Raw genomic sequence first — 14,299 nt, 5'->3', positions numbered from 1 at the left:
GTTACACAAGTCTGTGGCCTTGCTTATTCGACCTGTGTACTTTGTATCAGTAGCTTTTCTAAATCCTTTGACCTTTCTAAGTTTCCTTCCGCACTTACATGCCCTGGAACTTCACCCAAATACCTAAAATGATGCATAAAACATAGAATTTAGAGCTTGGCAATGGAATTTACAGAAGTTAATGAAATTAATGGTTATGCATGAGATTACTATTATAAATGCTATGAAATATTATACAAATGTACTTAAAAACATCTATAGAATACAAGTGTATCAAAATGCCTTAACTTAACTTATTATATTTCCTATTATTCACATTTTATTTTACTTAGTAAGGCCAATTTATTAACCGGAGAAACTGGCGAAGTTTCCCCTAATTATTCACAATTTTGATGAGTTCCCACCTAGTTGAAAAATAATTTTATAAATATTCTCATTCTCATATTCTCATTCAAATCATCAATTTAATCTCACTCATCTGAATACATATGAAATTCCAAATCATTTCCATACATAAACAATTCAAATATGAAATTTCAAACTTTATTAATTTACATATGTGCACATTTAACGTACAAATATATATAATTTACATTACATGTCCAACATTTAATTACAAAGTTTCAAAAATAAAATACAAGACTAATGAAGTCTACCAAAATGTGCACTGCTGGATGAGGTGACACTGTGACCCAATGCAGATCAAGACTCTAATTCCCAGTTTAAGGCCTACTAGGCTTTCGCTCCTGGTCTCCAGTACCTACGCGTGGCAAAGAGCGACGCGCTAATCATAAAATTTAGTGGTGCCAATATAGTATAAAAATAAACTAAATAATTAAATATGCAGAAATTATGCTTTTATGCAGACTGAAATTTTGGTAATTATTTATAATATCCTTAATTTAGTGATTTTTACGTTCATTATTTATTTATAAATTGTTAAGACTTATTTAATTGCCCAAGTAACCTATACCAATTGACCAGACTGGATAAACGGGTAAATTAGCACTGGATACCAAGTACCTCGGACCGTCATACTATCGGTCACATAGTGTCTACTAGGTGTGCAACAGAACGGCTAACAAGCCATAATAATAATCGGGCATAAAGGCGAGTATGTCAAGAGTATCAAAATGGCCAAAAGCCATAATATCACAAAATGGCACTAAAAGCCATAAATCACGAAATGGCATGAAGCCATAGGTAGTACTGCAATCGGAACCCTATTGGCATGCCAACCTATCCAAACCAATCATATTAGGCATACTAGGGCATATTAACAAAGTTAGGTTTTGGTTCTTTGCATTTGATGTTATTATGGTTACTATTCACATTACTATTCATGCAAAATGTTGACTTTTTCTATAATAATAGGTATATGAATTTCAAGCATATGATCGTACCACATTTTGGTTCACAAATTTATTGGCATTGGTTGCCAATTGCAATTCAAAACTTATTAAAAGTAATTCCAAAATTTCAGATTTCATTACCTATGTTTTCTATTCCATTGGACCATTCTACAGTGGGAATTTGGCTAAACTTTCTTCATTAAAGTTGTTCCTTAATATCTCTACTTTAATGCTCTTTTTGAATCACTCAATTTGGAGTTTTGTAGCTCAAGTTATGGCATTTTTACTATAACTAGCTGGATTAGCCAATGTCCAGAATTTCTGAGCACATTTTGGTTCTGGCAGTTTTGATAAGCTAAATTTGGTTAGCTATTTGAATAGGTTATTATCAGAATTTGGGTTTCTGTTCTTCATGAAAGTTGTTCTACTATGTATAAGCTTTCTATTGGTTCAAGAATCAGGTCATTTGAACCTCTCTACACAAAATTATGGCCATTTGAACAATTACTGTTCATATGATCATTTCTCCAGGTCTAGATTTTGGCTACCCAGATTCAAGCCAAATTTAGGTCACTTTACGTTAGTTTTCTAGGCAGGGTCTCTTCATGAAAATTGTGGACTTATGTCCCTAGATTCATCTCCAATTGGCCCTACACCAATTGAAGCTACATAAGTCAACTTATGACTTCCAGATCCTAGGGCAGCTTACCTAATTCAAAATTCAATGCCACATTCAATCCCAAATTAAGGTCAAACTATGCCAAATGGTCACTAATTGACCTTAAAAACACTAATTCATCATCAATTTGGCAAACCATAATTTTGGCTCAAACTCTAATTCCCAAAGTCACAAATCTTACACTACACATACAAATTAAAGTTCTAATCTCTAAGTTCACATCAAGGCCATCACTAAACAATCCTTAATTCAATTAAAACTCATTAATACACTTTCTATAACACCCCTCACTCGTCTACAGTGTAGCCGAGTAAGGTGTGCCACATTCGGTGCCAGAGTACCCTATCTTATCTTGTCACGTATGTTATTAATTTAATGTCCATTTATTTTTATTATCCTATGTACAAATTTTTTTTTTTATCACATTTCATTCTTATGAAGACCCAGATAGAGTCTGCTCTATTTTTTTAGTGCATGACCGGTTTCACTATTTACCTGTTAAAATTTTCATATCATAAGTTCAACCTATATCAATTTACCTCTTGTCATATCCATCTCATAAATTTCCATGTATCATATTATATCATCAATTCATATCATATGTCATATAATCAATTCATGTAAAACACATTTACTTTTAGTAATAGGATTCATACACAATAATTTACAATTTATGTTACAGTCTCAAAATAAATTACATCTTTCACTTATGTACAGAAATCAAAAATACAAAATCTAATCACACATGGGCCTTACCAAAAATACTCTGCTGAGGTGACTCCCATACTAGTATAGATATGCTCTCTGTCTAGAATCTACTGGACAATCTCTCCAATACCTATGCGAGGAAACAATCCATTGCGCTAAGCATGTTGCTTAGTGGTGCATAATTTAAAATAAAAATAACTGAATAATCAAGGATTATTTTTCATGTATAATTTCCTATAAAGATTCATATTTCACAAACTCTGAGTCAATTGCATGTTTATTGAATTTTAGAAGCAATTAAACTTATCGGGATCCTTTCTAATAATTTATTCCATTTTTCAGTCTTCTTAATTTCATATTAGTGGTTGCTTCATGTAATTATTTAATTTTTAAAGCTTATTACTCATATCTATAATCTTTTTGGTACTTAATTAAATTTAAGACTCATTACTCATATTTATGCCCAAATAACCTATAACAGACTGTAATGCTGGATATATGGGAGTATACTAGTTAGGCCTCCATATGTCTACCCTGTATACAACTATCATGTCAGGCACAAGGCCAACGGGCAGGTATAAAGCCAAAAATCATATCAGGCATAATGGCCAATGGGTAGGCATAAAGCCAGTAGAGCAATCATATCAGACATATTTTGTCGATCAATGATTATCCATGTAAAAATCATATCAATGCATTCTTAGTCTTTTAAAATCATATCAATGCCAAGTAGCCTATAACAGTCTATAAAGACAGGATACACTGGAATATTCTATCCTGTATACATCTTTCATATCAGGCACAAGGCCAATGGGCAGGCATAAAGCCAGAAATACAATTATGCACAATGGCCAATGAGCCAGCATATAGCCTGTAAAACAATCATATCAAACATATATTATCAGTCCATGATTTTTCATGTAGGTAGTACTGCTATCTGTAATCCCTAATTGATATACCAATTGATCCAACTATATATATATATATATAAGCCTAGGTTTACTTTGGGAAATTTAGTACTATTAAGCACTTATAGTTTTATTATTTCATAATATGTACTATTAAGGGTTCATAACATATTGTTATTTCACTTCATGTACTATTTATGCTTTATACAATTTTCATGTCATTATAATGGAAACATAGGTCCCAAGTACATATTCATATAACTTATGTATTTATCACTCTCATTATTTTATGTCATGTACTATACATATTTATAGTATTGTTATTTCATATATGATGGAAACATAGGTTCCAAGTGTATTTTCCTATGACTTATGTGTTTAGCAAACCATTTAGGTAATTTATATTTTATGTATCAACTGATTTAATGTCACCTTGTAGTGAGAAAGTGGGTCTCACATACCTATTTCATATAATTTAACATGTAGTGACTTATTAGGGATAAGTCCTTACTAAAAATAATTTAATTCAGGAACCTTTCTTTAGGTTCAGTTTTACTGTTTTGACTTTACATATCAAGTTGAGCAATTTGTGGCTACTGTTTAGCCCCACTTCCTTCATGGAAGTTGTTCTTCTATGTCTTTTCTTTATTTTCCTTTTTGAATCATGTCATTTGGATTTGTATAACTCAAGTTATGGTCAAATAATCATAACTGGTGCAGTTGCAAATTCTTGTTCTTAACTAAGCAGTATTGGTATTACATTTTAGCAATTTATTTGAATAGGTTTTAGCAACATTTAAGCCTCTTGCTCTTCATAAGATTTGTTGCCCTATGTTTTATGGTCACTCAGAATTTTTAGTTGCACTTTTTCAAGTCATGTAGATTTACTTATAGCCACATTATTGGCCTGGACTCAAATGTCCTATACTAACATGATTTCCATTTAGGTCAGTAGGTTTGACCCAATGTTTAAGCTTCTTACATTCATAAGTTGAGGAAGATGTCTAAAAAAAAGTTGAAGGTCTATTTCTCAGGTTTCCAGAATGGTATGGCTCATTTCAATTGAAGATTTCTAGTGGGAGATATCATTAAAAAACTATTATGGACTCAATGGTCACTTATGCAAATTTCTAGATTTTGTATGCTATCTTGACCTAGCTAAATGACCTAATTTCCTTGATTTTTGGTCTATGGGAAAAATACCAATATTGTAGGTCTATGTCTTATTGAAATTTTGGCACTGATTTCATGTCATTTGGAGTTCTGTGGACCAAGTTATGGTATCTTTACCAAAACTGGTCAAGTTGCCTAGACAAAGGCAATTCTGGGCTGTTTTGGTACTGGACAATTTTGGGTCCCAACTTATGCAAGCAATTTGACTTGGTTAATGGCATTTCTGTATTAATACTATGCCCTAGAGCATATCATTTTATATGTATCATGTACATATCTTATTAATAAAAGGCAATTTCACTTTTCCGTTTACATAATATATTTATGTGTAATAGAAAAGGTCCATTGATATTTTGTTAGAAATTCTATTCTTAAGTTGTTAAGAATATGAGTGATAGTATTTTTAGCTCAAAGTATCATAAACCGGTTCACAATTGAGGATACTTCACAAAGGACATGACTTATCTAGAAAGATTGTAATCATGTTTGTTCCCAAAGTATTAATATGAGATATTAATAAGTTGGTGTAGTGAGTCTCATGCTATATAACAAACATGATAGGCACTTATACATGATAAGTAGGCCGAACTAGTGACGCTTATGACAAGCACATGGAGTTTACTTTTGTCAATGTATTGTCATATATCATATCAGTGCAGATAATCTTTAGACTTGAGATAACACAGTTATCTTGTATATAGGTAGTTTGAGTTTGATACTGCTTTCATACTTGTACTGTGTATGGGTATATGGGCATGTGTTCGCTCCCACTAGTTATATATGGAGATAGGTGTTGATCAAGATGGAATCCGTTTCCCTAAGTAAATAGGGATAAAATCCTATGTTCATTTAATTGTTCTTAATGTTTCAAGTTCCTGGCTAGGACAGATAAATTTAGTCAGAAAAGAGTTTCTGACAAGATAATCTAATTAATCAAGAACTAGAATTAAAAGAGAACATAATGTTCATAGCAAATGGGGTTTGACATTAACCATGACTCTAGCTCGAATTGGGATTTAGTAACGGAGAGATTCTAGTGCATGGTAATATATAATTAAAGGTTCATTTAAGATATTCCTTATTATTGATTGGGTGGCCATGGCATACAATGCTAGGTGTCAACCATGGTCTGTGAGATGCCTAAAATAATTTAGAGAAATCATTTACAGTAAGAAAGAGTTCTAATGATATTAAGAGTTAATATCATTTCTCATTGCTAATAAGTAATGAGCCTAGTAAGTCACACATCTACACAAGCTAATCACCATTTAAAATGTGATTTAATTGATTAATTAAAGAGTTTAATTAATTAATTAAAGAGGTTCGGTTTGTAATAAGATTGCAAAGTCCCTAGTGTGACTTAAAACCAAATCTAGGTTATTGGATGTATAGTATAAATTAAATTTATATTTAATTTGATTAAATATGAATAAATTAAATATGAATTTAATTATGAGAAATTAATTAATGGAGATTAATTAATTAATTAATTTATATTTGATATAAATTGATTTAAATAGGAGAAATTATAATTTTGGGTTGAGAACTCAAATTGAAAAGTAAGCGCAAATTGGTCTTTTCACATGGTGACATGTGGCACCATGAGATGGTGACACATGGCACCATATGATCTTGCCACTTGTCTTCCTATGATGGAAGACCACATGTCATGATTTAAATGGAGCTTGACACTTGGCTTCATAGGATTAAATTAAATAATAACAAGATGGGATCTTGTGATGACATGTGGCAAGGGGTTTACGGTTTGACCTAAGTATCAGCCCACTCCTCTCTTTTCTCTCAAGTTGGATGGCAACTTGGTCTCCTCCTCTCCTCTTCAATTTCTCAATTGATTCAAGGGAAAAACTTTGATTTCCTCTTGAATTAAAATTATTAAAAAGTGTTTCTAACTCCTAATACATTCATACAACCTTCACAAAGCATAAACCCCATCTCAAAATTAGTTGATAAGGCTTGAGAAGCCAATCTAGGGGCTGTAATTGCTACTTTGGTGTGTGCTTGTGGTGGACAAACTAGAGGGACAACATTTGGGGTCCTAAGAACATCCTAAGATTGTATCAATTGTGCATCAAGAGGTTAGTACCTAAAAATCCCTCTTTTAGTTAGGGTTTAATTGAATTAAATGTTAATTCATAATCTTTAATGGCAAATGAAATTTTAATGCATGCTAAAATGTGTTTTGGTATGCAATTGGGCATTGGAAATTGATTAGAATCATAAGACACTTGGTATGGTGCATGTAACCTTAGAAATAATTTTTGAAATTCAAGGTTCTAATGCCCTTTATTCACGCTTCCACTCCTTCATTATGGGCTTTGTGTTCTTCACAAAAGTTATAGCCCTATGTCTAAGCTTTCCAATGGTATAAATTTCAGGTCATTTGGACCTGTCTAGAGTGATTTATGGCCAAATGAATAAACACTGTTCATTTGGTCAAAATTCTGGGTTCACAATTGGGTAATATGGATTAGGGTAGAATTTAGGTCATCTTTTAGGCAGAATTTGGACATGGCTTCTGCATGAAAATTGGACCATTTTTAGGTCTAGTTTTACCTCCAATTGGCATCATACCAATTAGGGTCACACAATTTCACTGATGGTTCAAAACATACACTGTCCTCAACAATTACTCAACCTACACAAAAAATTACACTTCTAATTTTCATTCTCCAACTCCCAAACTCCACATTTATATTCATGGAACTTCTAATATCATCAATTCATTCCTCAATTTGGTTAAATTTTCAGCAATTGCACAAGTCTCCAATAATCAATTCCAAACCCTAATTCAAATAGTTAAAGTCAATAATTCACATTCAATCAAATTCTAGCACAAGTATTTTCATCAATCAACATATAACCGTCATTTGCTTATTTATCAACATCACAAATCACCATTTAAATTCATAAAATAATCAATCTTCCATGTTCTGCAGGCTGCTGAATTGGGACAATTACACTAGGTCTTCATTAATTACTCAAACCCTAACTCAAATTTGTCAACCTCAAACATACACATACAATTAAGTTTTCGTACATGTAATCACCTTAATCAACATCCCTAATCATCATTTTCATGTAAGAAACAATCACACTCTCATGGTTTCCATGGCTACCAAATTCAAGGCTCCCAAATACTCATCAAAATTATGCACTAACCTTTTTGTTCCCTTTCATGAGCTTATTAAAACCTTGAAATTTCTCCTTCCTTTTGATGCCTATAGTCTTCCCATGGTGTGAGGACAAATTTTTGTGAAGTGAACTTATGGTTTTAGGTTGAAAATGAAGGGATTTTAAAGCTTGCATGTAAGAACTTCTATGGAGGAAAATGGGAATGAATTTCGGCCATTTGAAAGGATGATGAAAATGAGTGAAGTTAGTGGATGTAACTTTGTCTTCTAATGGCTTTATATAGTCCACTAACAAATTAATTTATTAATTATAATAATCAAAGTTTTGATTTTTCAAATTATCCTCCCATATTTCCTTTAATTACTTTATATGTATAATTTCATATTTTCATGAAATTTTCAAAATTTAACACTACTTATTTTTAATAGAAATTTAGGTCAAAAGTCAATTCTAGGTGCCAAATGACCAAAATGCCCCTCTTCGGGTTATAGTCTAACTTTTTTAGTATCTGGAGATTAAATCCACGATCAAGCGATTCCTTTAATTTTCGTTTTAAATGCATGCAGATTCACTAAATTTTTTTTAACATTTTTAATGTCATCTGTATCTTAGTAGACTTTTAATTAGGTCCTTAAAATTATTTCTCGGGTTTTCCCGTGGTCTGGGGTCGTTAACTGTCTACACAGTAACTTTCCAGTGTGGTCACCCATCGCTACGGTTCTGGCTCGTTTAACCTAGTTGCATTTCCTTTCTTTTATTTTCACTTACTTTTTCTTGTATTTTCTCACCATGTATTCCATCATTTTATGTCTCCTCACTATTATTTAAGTGTAGTTCCAGACATCCTGACTATCCGGACAAATATTAGTCATCTGAACAGTAGAACGTACGGACTACCTACGGTGAGGGTGTTACACTTTCCTACTCAAGGCTGCCAAAAATTCAAGGTACCTTAAACATGTTTATTTTGTCTCAAATTCAAAAAATTCTAACTCAATTAAAGGTCCTAACCATGAATAAAGAGAGAGAGGTGTAAGAATTGGCACTAACCTCTTGTAGCAAGATCCTTAGAGTTCCAAATCTTCACTTTCTCTTAAATTCTTGGCAGCCAAACACCTTAGCAAGGTTAGATGACAAGTTTTAATGAAGAAAGTTATGGGTTTTATGGTGAGAAATCAAGACTATGTAAGGTTGGTGAAGGAAAATCAATGGAGGAAATAGGGATATGGGTTTCAGCCAAAGGAAAAGAAATGAGGAAGAAGACTATTTTCTTCCTTTTTAATAGATTTTTGTGTCTTATTTTATGTGTTGTCAAGTTTTAATTGGGTGGTGATTTTTAATTTCATCATTATGACATGTGCATGATGTCATAATTCTAATTAAATTTCATTTATTTGTATTTTTCTTTCTTCTTTCTTTTACTCTTTTTTAATTAAATTTTTATCAATATTTATTTATATTTTATGTCATAAACTTCACTTACTTAAATGGACAAATTGGCCAAAAATCATCTCTGAAGGTTAAATGACCAAAATTTCCTTCGTTGTGCTTACTGAACTAAAATTGTCTGTACCGATTTACATAATTTTTCTTGTATTTTCTTAGCAATCTATTGTCATCTAAACCTCAATAATCCTTCACTTGAGTCCCAAAAATTATTTCACAAGGTTTCCCCATGGGTTTAGGGTCGGCAACTATTTTCATAATCGCTTCCTGTTAGGGTTACCCATCGCCGTAGCTTCGGCTCTTTTAACCTCTTGCATTCCATTTTCTAAAATTTTTCCTTAATTTTTTTTTGTTATTATTTGAGTTATTTATGACTCCTCACTCTAGTTTAAATATAGTTCTAAACATTCTGGCTATCTGAACAGACGTTTGTCATCGAAATAGTAGAATATATGGACTACCTAAAGTGAGGGCGTTATAGGAGGACTACCAAAAGGAGATAGAGATAGCTAAGATAAGAGCTAATGTGGAGGAGGATAGAGAAGCCACTATGGCTACATTTTTGCATGGGTTGAATTGAGACATAGCTGATGCTATTGAGTTGCATCACCACATTGAGTTGGAGGATATGGTGTATACGGCCATGAAGGTGGAAAAATAACTCAAAAGGAAGGGAATGGCTAAGCATAATAATGCTGCACATTCAAGTCTCAAGTCTTCATGGAAGCCAAATTGGGAGAATAAGGATAAAGAAGTGAAATCTGTTCCTACGACTAAGAAAGAAGATTGGAAAGGGAAAGACTAGGTAGAGAGTAAAAAGAAGCGTGTGACTTCTGCCCTAGCAAGTAGGAATAGGGATGCAAGTATTTTAGGTGTTTGGGAATTGGACATATTATTCCTTATTATCCAAATAAGAGGGTTCTTATGATCATAAGGGGTAATAGAGAGATAGAGATTGAAGAAGACGAAGATATTGATGACATACCACCATTAGAAGATGATAGTGAGGTAGAATATGCAGTAAATGCAGTTGCCTTAGTCACTATGAGAGCTTTGAGTATTCAAGCGAAGGGAGAAGAGGGAGATGAGCTGCAAAGGGAAAATATTTTCCACACTAAATGCCGTACTAAAGATAGAACCTGTAATATAATCATTGATGGGGGGTAGTTATACTAATGTGGCTAGTACTTTGTTGGTGGAAAAGTTGAGATTGCTAACTTTGAGGCATCTAAAACCATATAAGCTACAATGGTTGAATGATTGTGGGGAAGTTAAGGTGAATAAACAATTGTTGGTTACTTTCTTATTTAGGAGGTATAAGGATGAGGTGTTGTGTGATGTTGTTCCTATGTAAGCAAGACGTGTTTTGTTGGGAAGGCCTTGGCAATTTGATAGGCATGTGGTACATGCTAGATACAAGAGTAGATACTCTTTTGAGATGGAAGGAAAGAAAATTACATTTGCACCTTTGACTCCTATGCAAGTGTATGAGGATTAAGTGAGACTTAAGAGAGCATTTGATGAAAAAAATAAGTTGGAGAGTGAAAATCTTAGAAAGGCCGTACATGAGAGTGAGAGAAAATGTAAGGAAGGTGAGAAGAAAAAGGAGAGCAAAGAAAAGAATTTGAGAGGAGATACAAAAAGAAAGTGTTCAGGGCAAAAGGAGAAAGTGAGAAAAAGTGAGTTTGTTTGCAAGAGAGAGAAATGTGATAGAAGCTTTTTATGCTAATTGGCCTATGTTTGTACTTTTGTACAAAGAGTCTTGTTTATTTATTTTTGATCTTAATTCTTCTTTGCCTAGTTTTGCTTTATCTCTTTTGTAGGAGTATGAGGATATGTTTTTTAATATGATGCTGGTTAGGTAGCCACCCGTTAGAGGCATTGACCACTAGATTGATTTTATTCCTAGAGCTACAATTCCAAACTGCCCTACTTATGAAAGTAATCTTGATGAGACAAAAGAGCTTCAAAGATAAGTGGAGAAACTTTTAGCAAAGGGACAAGTGAGGGAAAGCATGAGTCTGTGTGTTGTACCAGTACTGCTTGTGCCTAAGAAGGATGGGACTTGGAGGATGTGCGTGGATTGTAGAGGCATCAATAAAATCACTATAAGGTATCACCATCCTATCCCTAGATTATATGAGATGCTGGATGAGTTATATGGTGCTTTTGCATTTTCTAAAATTGATTTGAAAAGTGGTTACCATTAGATTAGGATGAAAATGGGTGATTATAGGAGGGGGGAGTGAGGCGAAATATCATCCATTAGAATTATATAAAATACACCAGGTAATGCCCAGGAAAGATGGTGGAGTCACAATGGTCTCACTTAAGTACCACCTCCTTAGACAGCATTTCCTAGACATGCACTTCATACAATCCTAATAGAATCAAACCACTGGTAAGTACCGTCTTCCCATAACACTACCACGGTACTAAGGATTTATGCCACGAAGGCATAGATAGACAGGAATCGCCACCCGGGTAATAACTGGGACATATTCAGTGTTTCTTTCGAGGGTCATGGATGGCAACTTACTCCTTGCAGAGTTTCCACAACCGTCATTACCATAGCCCAATGTCTAGGTTCGGAATAGTGGGTACGTAAGGGGAAGGTGTTAGGCACCCCTTACGCCTGGTCTAACCTCGTTAATTCGAGTGCCAGTCCTCTACTAATGTTTCTAAAAGTCTTGTTTATCATTCCTTTATTAAACTTCATCGTAAAAAATGCAATTCTAATCCTACACATGCAAGTAATTCACAAAAGGGTTGTTGTTTACACACAATTTTCATGCACAAGTAATTCCTATCTATGGGGTTACTAATTATTTAAATGATATTTACCAGATGACTAAAATTAATTTATTATTGAGAATTTAATTTACAAATAAATTCAATTTCAAATAACCCTACGTTTCTATTTAACCTAATTAATTAATTCTCACAAAGTTACCCTAAGGATAATTGAACTAAGTTAATTATGTACATGTATAATTTATTCTAATATCACACAAGGCCTAAATAATCACAACCTAATAAAGATTTCTAACATGCAAATTTCTTTTACAATTACCAAATATTAAATTAAATTTACTTACATGCCAATGTTAGTTTAATTTACAAATAAGATTAATTTTAATTTACAAAATATTTATTTAAATTAATTACATGCAAAAGTCAGTTAAATTAAAAATAAAGTTAATTTTAATTTACTAAATAAAAGTTCTATTATTACTACAATTTCATACCAATAGTTATTCGAGAAGTTTAGAGCTACTTACTATTGGTAAATGCAGTTGCCATTGGGGCAAGCTACCCTTAAAAAATGGTCTTCTCTTTTAGTATGACAATGATATCCCTGGCTTACTCCCGTTTAGCTCCATATAAGCTCCACGCAAATGCCCTCTTTGGTACTTACCTTAGGGCTACTTACCAATTTTGTTTGTAATAAAAAATAAAGAAACTAAAGAAAATAAAAGAAATAAAGAAAATATTAATAACAATTTACATTGGATTCTAACTCTAGTCTCCTAAAGGGTTAAGATTCCTAATTAGTTACAACTACCTAATGGTTAAGTCTTCTAACATGATCCAAACACTTCATAACACTTCTTGAATTAAAAGAACATAGAAAAATAGATTAAATATCAATTAAAACCCAAGAAAATACAAGAACATACATAAATATACAATTTCTAAATTCTGGCACATTAACGGTAGCAAGAAATCAGATTTTTTAAAAATAGTTATACATGCCTAAAAATCATAAAAAAAATTACAGAAGACAGCCCACATATCATACAAGATCATAAAATTTATAAATCAAACAAAACCTAGCCGAATGGTCTACATAAATCGTAACTTTTCTAAGTGACAGAATCGTACTACTTTTTTGTAAAATTCATAACTCATTAACCACAATAGATATGAATGCAAAACCAATTGGAAAAGATTCATGACATTCTGAAGTAAATTTTAGACACTAGATTTACACAAAAATATTAAGGAACAAGGGAGATATGGGCTCCACAAGTCGAATATCCTGCAAATCAGATTTTATAGGAACCCTAACTTCAAACAGCCATAACTTACAAAATATTAAAGCTTTTTTTGTGATTCTTGAGCCTAAAATTAATGGAATTTTGTGTAGAATATGAATATAATTTTTACAAATTTTTTACAGATTTAGAAAATAAAGAAAAATAATAAAAATATGAGAGACAGAAACTAAACATGTGCAGAGTTGTGTATCCCCTCAAATTAAACATGATTACATGATCTATATGAACATATAAAATAAATTGAAGACAAATATTGAAGACATATAAAAGAGCATAGAATTAAAATATTGTGTGGCATAGATCTTGAAAAGAAAACAATAAAAACTGACCTTCCAGAAATCTTGTATGAAAATCTTCTTGAAGAAAAGAAAAAATAAGGAAGAACTCAAAGAGTCTTGAATATCTCTAAATTTCTTATAGCTCTGAATTTTCTCTTCCTCTTTCCTCCCCATCTCCCTTTCTTCCCTTCTCTAGTAGGGTATTTATAGGGTTTTGGGAGAGAGGTGTGATAGGGTTTGGAGTCTTAGGATGATAAAGTTTAGATGACTTAAACAACAATGATTGCAGAATTCGAATAAGACTGGGATATGGGTGATGTGTTTCAACTAATAGGAAGACAGGAAAAAATGAAAGGCACCAATAGGGAGTGAGGAAGAGGTGTGGTAGGGTTTGGAGTCTTAGGGTGATAAAGTTTAGATGACTTAAACAACTACGATTGCAGAATTCGAATAAGACTGGGATATGGGTGAGGTGTTTCAACCAATAAGAGGACAGGAAAAAATGGAAGGCACCAAGAGGGAGTGAGGAAGAGGGTGGGGC

The sequence above is a fragment of the Hevea brasiliensis genome, chromosome 1, assembly GCF_030052815.1.
Source record: "Hevea brasiliensis isolate MT/VB/25A 57/8 chromosome 1, ASM3005281v1, whole genome shotgun sequence".
NCBI classification, from domain to species: domain Eukaryota; kingdom Viridiplantae; phylum Streptophyta; class Magnoliopsida; order Malpighiales; family Euphorbiaceae; genus Hevea; species Hevea brasiliensis.
Note: the sequence above shows the minus strand (reverse complement) of the source record.